Source organism: Haliotis cracherodii, unplaced genomic scaffold (genome assembly GCF_022045235.1).
Source record: "Haliotis cracherodii isolate W230 unplaced genomic scaffold, xgHalCrac1.p SCAF_13, whole genome shotgun sequence".
NCBI lineage: Eukaryota > Metazoa > Mollusca > Gastropoda > Lepetellida > Haliotidae > Haliotis > Haliotis cracherodii.
Genome location: NW_027266268.1, coordinates 3,353,656 through 3,365,118, shown reverse-complemented (window position 1 = coordinate 3,365,118; position 11,463 = coordinate 3,353,656). Strand labels below are relative to the sequence as shown.

At 37.4% G+C, this 11,463-nt stretch overlaps 1 protein-coding gene across 1 annotated transcript in view; it reads right to left on the bottom strand.

Annotated features, from left to right (window-relative positions):
* LOC139459513 (coiled-coil-helix-coiled-coil-helix domain-containing protein 5-like) overlaps positions 1-11,463 on the bottom strand; it is a 433,260-nt gene that overhangs the window by 72,658 nt on the left and 349,139 nt on the right. The gene's annotated exons all lie outside the window — the stretch shown is intronic.

Below are 11,463 nucleotides of genomic sequence, written 5' to 3'. Positions count from 1 at the left end.
ATTAAAATAAAAAATGCAGCAAAAGGGTTTGGGTGATCCCGGCACAGTCATGTTGGTTAGGATCAGTCCTTGCCCCTCTACACGCAGCCCAGACAGCGAATGAGTTCCTTGTCAAACCCACCAAGAACGTTTCGGAGGATGAGATGATTCCCCAACAATGCAGCATTCTGCGTTACCCTGATTATCAGAATGGCTGTATTCCTGGCATCAAACCTGGTTACTCTCCAAATGTCACTCAACAGATAGGAAGGTACCAAACCTAAGGCACCGAGAACAATGGCGAGTCAGACAACTTGGTATTTGGATGCAAGCGTGACATTTCGAAATCGAGGTCTGCCATGTTTTTCATTAAAAAATGACAGAAAAAATCAACGCTATAAATGATTTCATTGGATTTATCAAAAGGGACAAGATCAGGGTTTTTGGCCTGGATAGGTCTGTGGCTGTCAGTCTTAAGTTCAGCCTGAACATGATTGTATATGATTGTATGTGGTTGTTGATTGTATACAGCTTTAAAACCCTTCTTGAAAGGGACATTTCGAATGTGAACATTGTTGTGTCAGAGGAAGATGGCTTTGACCAAAAACATTCTTCTGATGAAGAAGTAGTACGTGCTACCCAAGACTTTGAAAAAGTGCGAGAACATCCTAAAAAGGCTTTAAATCAAGAATCCGAGTCCCGATTCGGTACACTTCCAACTGTGGAGGAAACCAGTTATAACTTATCGACAGAACAACCTCACTATTATCACATTTAAATACAAGATAGGTACACCATGAATTGTAGAGAACCAATAAAGAACGACGAGTGATTTATTTCATGATAAAACATTGTTCTATCATGACGTCATTTCTGGAAGTTTCACTGGACACCGTTATTTTTGAGAGGGAAGTGTCTAGAGAGTTGTTCCTGATAGACGTAACTGGGCCTCGCTGTGGCCGAACGATCGCGTCCAGAAGTGGGCGAGATATGGCAATCGGGATTGGGAGTTCAAACACATCTGTGCGGGGCCTCTGCTCCATTATTTTTAAGGAATGGAGAGTAAAAGTTACTCGGACATTCCCCTCTACATAATGTACAGGTAATCGACGTGAAAACTGTGAGAATACCAGACTTAACCCACCCTGTACATAAAATGGACATGTCCGACATTGCCGGTGTGGGATTGTATTCAGGGAGTCATTATTATTTACAGACAGGTACATGATTTTAAAGCTTGTACATTTTATTGACGTCCTTAAAAAGTTACTGTACAATTTTTTTAATTTTTTTTTCGTACAGCATTTCATACATATTAATGTTCATACAGCGAATCTTAAAACAACAACAGAATCATACATCATACATCATGGGGGCATATGAACTCAGATGATTCAGTATTTGAGTTGATATGGTTACAAAAATAGTTTGTGGCAACTGGACCAAAACTTCACAAACTTGTTGTAGTTACAGTTAGAGTAAGCTATGGCTTTAGTTATAAAGTAGTAATTTGCCAACTCTCTCTGGATCAACTCGAAAGACATTTTCTTCTTTTTAAGATACAATTTGAATATAGTATCCTTAATGACAAGGCATATAGCATTTAAGGGATCATTTCTTTTAAATGGAAAGCCCAGTAAAACCTTTTCTTTGGTGAAATTGATATGAATTTCCGCCTTATTGTTTTTCCATCTTTAAAGTTCGGCCCAGGGAGAGTTAGCGTTTTCACAATTCCATAGTACATGAGAAATGTCAGCAATAACTTTATCACAACTTGTACACAAGGGAGAATCTTTGTATCCCACTTTAAATAGGTATTTACCAACTGGAAGTATTTGATTAATGATTCTGTACTGAAGCCAACGCAATTGCACATAATCTGTATAATATTTTATATCATTTTCCCATTGCTGATTGGCTGATGTCCCCTGAAATGTTGAACTCAATAGCACATCATAGTAGTATTTTGAACCCTTTGGACTCTTCATAAGTACACGAATGTTAAATGGTAAAATTGGGGCTACCAATGGTGTAACATCATAAGTTTCTAAAGATTTTAAATAAACATTTATAGCATTTCTTACCCCGTAAAAGGTGAAACGATTACACGAAACATTGTATCTATTCTCAAATTCTAAGTATGAAAGAAGTCGGCCCTCATGATCTACCAAATCATTGATATATTTCACTCCCGCGTCACCCCACTTGTTAATAAATATATATTTCCCATCAATCTGCACATTGTCATTGTACCATGTATACTGGGAATACGCATCCTGTCGTGTGTTCATATGATGTTCTATGTATCGGCCCCAAGACGACACTACATCTCGCCAAAAAGGATTTCTGATACTTTTGACGATGTGGTCTCTTATGTATTTTGCATCCATTTGAAAATATCAGATGGGATAATATTAGCGTCAAATATAAACGATTTAAGGGAAGTATTTGATAGATATATGTGACGAAGCCAAGAAATATTTTGAGATGCAATAATATCTTTTACTAGGGCTACTTTAAAACCACCGTTAGGAATATTGTTCATTACCCTTTCCCTTTTAATTTTATCCGGTATTTCATTCCAAATAAATCTGAAGCAATTTGCTTGAAATTTATTTATAATATTTTCGGATGGAGCAGGAACAGTAGAAAACAAATGATTAAGTTTTGGTAACAATAATGATTTCAATATTGTATTTCGTCCAAAGGGTGTAAGTATTCTACTTTTCCATAATTGCATTGATTTTTATATTTCTTTGAGTTTATCGTTATAATTAATGTCTACCATATTTTCAAGATCAGTATCAAATTTAATGCCCAATAACTTAAAGTTATCGGTTCAATCCATTTTCATTTTGGGGAGTAATTTTATCCGACTACGTTTTTTGAACCAATCCATATCAACTTAGTTTTGTTTATATTTACCCATAAACGCGAAAAACGTTCAAAGAGAGTCAATTTATTAAAATAGCTTGTAAACATCTTTCTGTACCATCTAATATAAAAGTTGTATCGTCTGCAAACTGAGCTAATAAATGATCAATAGAACCAATCTTTAATCCTTTGATAAATTTGTTATTCTTAATCAATCTGGTTAATATCTCAGCACATATGATAAAAATATACGGGGAAATTGGGTCGCCTTGGCGACAGCCTCGACTTAACTTGAAGAATGAACTTGCGAAACCATTAACCAATACACATGACTCTGAGTCTGAGTCTGAGTTTTAATAATCTTATCCATTAACGAATTGAAGGACCAAACTTAAAAAATGCTAACACGTCTTGAATAAATCCCCAATCCAAAGAAAAAAAAAGCTGATAAGCATTAACATGCCAGGAATTTGATCAAGTATCGACATTTTCCAAAACGTCATACACCTGCCTGTTAATCTCTCCCATATATCTTCCTTTAATAAAGCCTTTCTGTTCTTTACTGATAAAAGTAGATGCAATTTGTTTGATCCGATCTGCTATAGCTGAGGAAGCAAGTTTGTATGTAGTGTTAAGTAACGAGATGGGTCTCCAGTTTTTCAGAAACGTTTTTGACTTACCTTCTTTTGGAATACACGTAATAATGCCCTGAACTTGCGTGACGGATATCGCTTCATTTCTATAAGCATAATTAAGGGAATTTAAAAGATATTTATTTAAATCACGCCAAAAATGTTTTAAAAATTCTGCAGTGAAACCATCAGGTCCCGGACTTTTATCGTTTTTCATACGCTTTAAGGCACCAAGTATTTCATCGTAAGTTAATTCACCTTCCATTGCCTCAGCTAATCTTTCATTAACTTTATCTTGATCATTTGGAAATAATGTTTCTAAATCTATCTGAGATGTATCTTTTTTTGAATATAGGGTTTTATAAAATGGTTAAATAATAATAATAATAATTGATTTGTAAAGTGCTTAATATCCATCGACAGTTGCTCACTGGCGCTGTGACAAAGTTAAAAAGTAATGTCTATGTACATATGCCAACAATCAGGAGATCTATTGAAAAGCTGAAGTGAAGAAGTGGGTTTTCAGGAGAGACTTAAACGTTTCCTTAGAAGCAGAGTTTCTCAGATTCAAAGGCAAAGAGTTCCATAACTGTGGACTGCAAAAGGAGAAGGCACGGTCAGACATAGCAGAAGTAGACAGAGGCTGATACAGTAGAGTTCCACCAGAGGATCAGAGAGCACCTCTGGGAGAGTACAGGGATATAAGATCTTTGAGATCTTTGAGTCTGGATAGTCGCTATTGTTGAGGCAGCCGTGAGTGATGATACATATCTTATAGTTTATACGAAAGGAGACTGGAAGCCAATGTAGTGCTTTGAGGACAGGACTGATGTGATTGGATCTTGGAACTTTAGAGATGCATCTAGCTGCAGAGTTCTGAATGCGTTGTAGCTTTGATATGGCTTTCATGGGAAGGTTAGCATACAATGCATTGCAGTAATCCAGTTTGGAGGTCACAAGACATTGCATCAACAATTTAACTGTTGGAGTATTAAGTAGATGGCGGACTTTACTGATGTTATAGATGCTATGGTAGCATGCTCTGCTGGCTAGTGAAATATGAGTGTCCATGGCCATTGTTGAATCAAAGGTGATTCCCAGATTACGGGCACTGGCAGTTGGGTACACAGTGGTATCACCAATATGAAGGTATACAGAGTCAGGGTGAAGCTTTCTGACTTGCTGTCGCCAACCAAGGATTAAAAACTCAGTCTTCTCTTCATTGAGTTTGAGACAATTGAAGCTCATCCAGGATCGTATGTCATCAATACAGCGCTCAAGGGCGGCAAGGTTAAGAGACAGTTCGGAAGTTTTAAAGGAAATATAGATCTGGTTATCGTCCGCATAGAGGAGGAAGTTAAGAGCATGTTTCTGGATGATATCTCCAATTGGCAGGATGTAAATTGTGAATAGCAGAGGTCCAAGGACTGAACCCTGTGGTACACCATAGTGACTTTTGCATGTTGTAGAATGACGATCATGGATCTTAACAGACATGGATTTCGTGTCATTTGAAATATCTGAAGCGTTTGTGATAATTTTTCCAGATGTTCTTTCAAGTTGAGTGATCGATTTGTTCAGAAAATGTCTTGATTCCAAGTTTAGAAAGAATTTGGTTGTTTTTTCTCCCTTTTCTATCCATTTGGCTCTATCTCTTACAAAACAACCCCTCGCTTTAATTTCACTAATTTCCTCTAATTCAGAATTTATTTCATTTATTTCTTTGAGTATTTTTTCTTTATCATCAACATTTTTTAATATATCTAGTTCAGTTATCTTACAGGAGACCTTTTCGTTTAATTGTTTCTCTTTTTTCTCTCTATTTCTTTTTGCACTACTAGAATATTTTAAAATGGTTTTGCCCCTTACCAAACTTAAAATTGTTTCCCATAAAAGCAGATACGAAATATTGTAACCTTCATCTTTTTTGTATTCCGCGCGGGGCGGTCGGGTAGCCTAGTGGTTAAAGCGTTCGCTCGTCACGCCGAAGACCCGGGTTCGATTCACGACATGGGTACAATGTGAAGCCCATTTCTGGTGTCCCCCGCCGTGATATTGCTGGAATATTGCTAAAAGCGGCGTAAAACTATACTCACTCACTCACTCACTTGTATTCCGCGCAGGTTTCATTTATAGTGTCCTTAACTAGCTTCACATAATCTGGATCATTTAGTAAAGAATTGTTAAATTTCCAGAAGCCTTTACCGCGTTTGAATTCGTTATAACACAGACTTATCTCTATAGCCGACTGATCTGTTTTAAAATCCGGATAAATGCTGGTATGTTGCACTGAGGAAAGAAGATTGTGTGAAATAAGAAAATAATCAAGCCGTGATTGTTTCAGGGGAGTATATCTTCTTTCATTTGGGTTATTTAATCTCCATGGATCTTTCAGATCATACAGCTCTATAAGATCGTGTATTTTGGATCTAGCTTTTGGGTCATTTACATTCTTGTAATCAAATTGATCAATTAGAGGATCTAAAGTACAATTCCAATCTCCACAAATGATTAAAAATTCAGCCTCAGATTCGTTTAAAATATCTGCAATCTGTTCATAAAATTCGGGGTTATCTTCATTTTGGCCATACAGATTTATGAGTATGTATGCCTTATTTTAAATTTCAATATCTAGGGCCTTACTGTACAAAATGTTGATAATCTAAGAAAGAAACGATTCGTGCTCATTGTTTATCTTACAATAAAACACCGCAGGGAGATTAAACCACTGCGCCCCGAGTGGTTTATTCTCCCTGCAGTGTTTTATTGTACGATAAACGACGACCACGAGTCGTTTGGTTCTTAAATAAAATAACTATTAAATAACTATTATCTATTTGCTTTGAGAGGATAAGTAAACGCTAAAGAATAGCCAGGAGAATGTTTAACAAGGGGGGATATACTTCACGTGCCGAAATAAATACCAAACGAACAAGCAAATAAATGTTGCAAGTTGTCGACGACACGGTGTAGGGTAAGGTGACTACTAATTTAGACACCTCCTCTCGCACCGAAATTCATCATCGACGTTCGTCACGGCCAGACGTCTCCCAACGCTTAGGCACGGCCGTCTCCACAGTTGGTTGAGTAGAGGAAAGTAACGCTGGCGACGTCTCAAACGCTCCCATTAGCTTTACCGTGGAAAGGAGCAGAGCTGAAGTCACATTTCAAATGTAAACATCTGTGTTTTGTGAAGGGATCGATTATTAACTGAAATAAAATCATTGTGTTTTTCATGTTCGAGGGCATTCCGCCTCACCAATTTCAACAATCAATTAGTCTTATCGTATATCAATATTATAATTATTATAATGTACACAATCATGCACATATACGTACTTGTACTTGAACCCCCGTTCAGTGGATCATTTACAGCGAGTAGATTCAAATGGACCCCCATATGTCCTTCGTCAAAGGTAGTCGGCCAATAGTTGCAAACTATTGAATGGTTAAGAAACTATTGAAGGTCTTTGGGCAACTAATGATGATACAGTAATGTGATGAAGCTTCACCGATCAACAACTAATGAAGCCTGATTTAGGGTTAAGGTTGTATGTGATTGTTCATTATTGTATATGGTTGTATAAGACTGTAAGGCCAAGGACTTAACTTCGCAATCAACTTTTGACGTGTCTGAGGAGTCTAACAGAATGAAACATAATAAAAAGGAACCCAGAGGTTTTCTTATACTCCAGTAATGTAGACTTGCCAAATATTAAAGACTTACATGGGCTGCAATGGATATATTTATTTCCGCATCTGTATGACAGATCTACGGCGCTGTCAAACCTAAAACACTGTCAGATTTGTTCAAAATTTTGGAGGTGAACCAAATTTGGTAATTATTGTGTTTCTTCAATACCAAACAGAGGCAGAGGGGCGTTTTCTGTAAACATGAGTCATGTTTGATAGTCACACCAGACGTTTTCTAGTTAGAGAAATGTCTGATTTGACTATCAATCTGCATATGGTCTTTGTAGAGAGTAAGTCGAGATGTTTCGTCTTGTAAGAACGTTAAATGTACACACCGGTCAAATTCAATTCCATGGCAATATGTGGTATTTCCACACTTAATAGATACTTACGGCTAACTTCAGCCATGAACGTATTCACTGTGTACTCGTGAAAAAGTGCGGTTTCTTGTCATATCCTGGATTTGACAGGTCGTCAGTCGTTGGTTGTCACGTGCTGCACGGACTGGTCGTGCGTTAGCGCCTCGCTGTAACAACTAAACCTGTAAACGATTTTTATTTCTGTTTCAAAGCGGCTGCTAATTTTCCAAGCACTATAGCAAGCAAAAAATAGATTCACAAATGGGATGGTGACATCAGTAATCTACTGAGGAGAATTTACATCAATCGCCTTATAAAGGGGTACATGGCATTTTCTTTCAACATTTCATTGAACGTGACCGAGCGATAGTTAATAGAACTGACAGGACTCGGTGCTTTTAAATATTTGTCGTAAGCTGAATATGTAATGTATTAAATACCATTTGTTTGATGAAACCCGTGAATGTCCGGGTTAGAATTGATCTTCAGCAACCCACGCTTGCCGTAAGAGGCGACTAACGGTATTGGGTTGTTAAGCTCGCTGACTTGGTTGATGCATGTCCTCGTATCCGAAAAGCGTGGTTCGATGCTCATAATGCAGTCACTGGATTGTCTGGTCAATACCCATTTACCGACCGCCGTCACATAACTGGAATATTGCTGAGTGCGACATTAAACAATACACATTTTTTATGGAAACACAAACCCCACAATGTCACACGTTTACACTGCCATTGACTTTCCCTGACAATATACGACTGATGTACCAGTAGCGCAACCTACATTTATACGTACCCAAACACTGAACTTTATCAGAAGGCTTTCTGACATAGCCTGTTATAAATTTAACGTACCATTTACTTCAGAAGATTAACTACACCTCAAAAGAAGAATGAGGCACCTAAATTATCGATACAAATGAACGATGCGTTAAGACGAGCACTTATTTGTTTTCCGTATCTCGAGTTCGGGGAGTTCTGAAAGCAAATCCAAATGGGTTTCACAGGTTCTGGGGAGTCAAATCCAATCATCTACGTGCCGAGCGAACGCTTTAACCCTTGCCACCCAACCTCGTCACGTTGATAAAACGCCCCACTGTTAAAACTTCTGTTTATGTAAATGTTTCCTGTTCTTCCATGGTTTCATAATTGGAGTTTGACAGATGTAATCAGTAGCCACTCGCAGTGTGTATCAGCTTTGTGTACAATGTCTAGTTCTGTGTTTGGTTACTCTCCTTGTATGAACAATACCCATATAGTTCGAATACACAAACACCGTTTACCCTATTAGTGGGCCCATTGTGGGCCCATTGTGGACATACAACTGATCATAGCTCGGCCGAGTGGTTATAACATCACGTACGGCCGAAACAAGCTGCATGAAAATATACGTAATTATAAACCTCACACATACCAAGTATCCAACGTGGTATCGGTGGATGCAATTTTCCAAATGGTATTATGTTTGTCATTTACTCAAACCTAAATGACACAGCACAGCATTTTCCCCCGTCGTGATTCCAGGTTAGAAAAGGTCCCCAGCAGCCCACGCTTATGGTAAGAGGCGACTAAATGGATCCGTCAGGCTCGGTTACTTGAAAGAACGCGTGGATCAGTGCTCAAAGTATCGATCACTGGTTTGTCTGGAGTGAGTGCGTGAGTTAAAAATTAATGTCACATCGGCAACATTTCAGCCATACCGTGACGAGAACATTAATAATACTTAAACTTAGACGAATAAAAAACCTGTCGTCGACAGACAGTATAATAACTAGACTATCACAGTTAAAAGCGAACAATTAAAAGAATAATCTATGAATCAACAATACATGATAAAAACGGGTTATATATGACCAGCAACCAAAGTTAGGCCACCATACGAGGGAAAGTGGGGACTTACGATACTTCTGCTACCTGCACGGTTCCCCAGCAGGATTTACAACATCGCTTCAGCTGCTGGTGATTGTAGTCAATTTTAGACACGAATTAAAATTTCAAATATTCCACGATTAAAAATTACGATATGAATAACAAACTGAATGAATTTGTCTTATGATACCCTCTCAGGAGGACAATAATTTTACGCTACTTCAACCCCCTTCGAGGGCACAGCCACAAACAATCTAGGTTAATAATCATACACTGCCATTTCATAAAAAAATAACTATGTACATCAAAATCTATCAATTAATTGTACTTCTTTTAAAAAACTTATTATTAAATTATCCTTAAGCAATGAAATATTGGTCCCTTGTAATGGCAAAATCAATACAGTCAAACAGTATGTGCTTGACTGTGATTCTCTCATAACAAGGGATACAAAACGGAGGATCCTCACCTTTTAATAGATATTCGTGTGTATATCGTCGTAAAATAACCTCTTCAAATTTATAATCACTGTATGGTGTCAAAGATTTGTTGAGTGCTGCTTTAGCAGCAACAGCAGCAGTAGCAAATGGGTTGCCTTTTATGCCCAAATGGCTGGGCAACCAACAAAAGACGATATCGTATTGGTCAGCTGAAAGATCATTATAAAGTTCTTGGATGATTTAAAGAATCAGAAAAGATGATAAATTGTTTATATGCAGACTGCTTTTGAATGTATACCGAGGCTGTAAGGATAGCATTGGCATCAACAGTGAGAATAGAGCTTCACCAGATGCCAGGGATGAGGAGATAAGAGCCGATATGGAGCTATAATATCTAGACCTATATTTGCAGCAATGATGTGTGATTTGATTCGAATTCCAAGAGGTGAACCAGCTTTGGTTTTCTCTGAAACAGTTCTTCATATAGGGGATGAAAAACGTCATAGGCAGGATTAGAACGGTTGGAGTGTAGTTTAGTGATATATTGAAGAGACAATTTAATATGGCATTGCTTCAAAGAAGGTTCATCAGCCTCGACATAAAGGCGGTCAACTCGTGAAGTTCGGAAAGCACCAAGGCATAGTCTTAGTCCTTGATGGTGGATTGAATCTAGCTGTTTTAAATTACTTTTGCAAGTTCCAGCATACAAAATGGAACCATAGTCCAATTTAGAGCGGATTAATGATTTATATAAGTGAAGTAGTGTTGTTTGATCTCCTCCCCACTTTAAATTTGAGACGACTTTCAATAAATCTATGGCCTTCAGGCATTTAGTCTTTAAATATTTAATATGTGGCAAAAACGTCAAATGGTGGTCGAAAATTAATCCCAAACATTTTGCTTCTTTTACAACCTTAATTTGGGTGTTATCGGCATGAAATCATTAAAATCATACACAAACAATGACCCATCAATTGAGTCATTTAATACTTTTGATAGACTATTTATTTTTATACTAAACAATGTGACAGACAATATACTGCCCTATGAAAACCCCTGATAGTGACTATAATGATCAGACAGGGTTGATCCAACACAAACTTGAAATTGTCTGTGAAAAAAATCAATACAAATTGAGGCAAGCAGCCTCTTAAAACAAAGTCATGTAAATCTTTTAAAATACCATGCTTCCAAATGGAATCATAAGCTTTTTCAAGATCGAAAAAAATAGATACATCATGTTGTTTATTGACAAAAACATTTTAAATGAATGATTCTAAACGAACCAAATTGTCAATTGTACTTAGTTTTCTACGGAAACCGCATTGGATATTACTGGTAAGATTGTTGGTTTCTAACAACCAAACTAATCGATAATTCACCATGCACTCCATGGTTTTACAAACACAGCTCGTTAATGAAATAGGTCGATAATTTGATGGATCTGTATGATCTCTGCCAGGCTTTTGTATGGGTACAACTATGGTATTTCTCCACGAAGGAAGAAAATGTCCTGTTGTCCAAATATCATAAAAAATGTTCAGTAGTGATGTAAGACAAGATTCAGGCAAGTGTTTTAAGACTTGATAATGGATCTCATCAGCACCAGTTGCAGTAT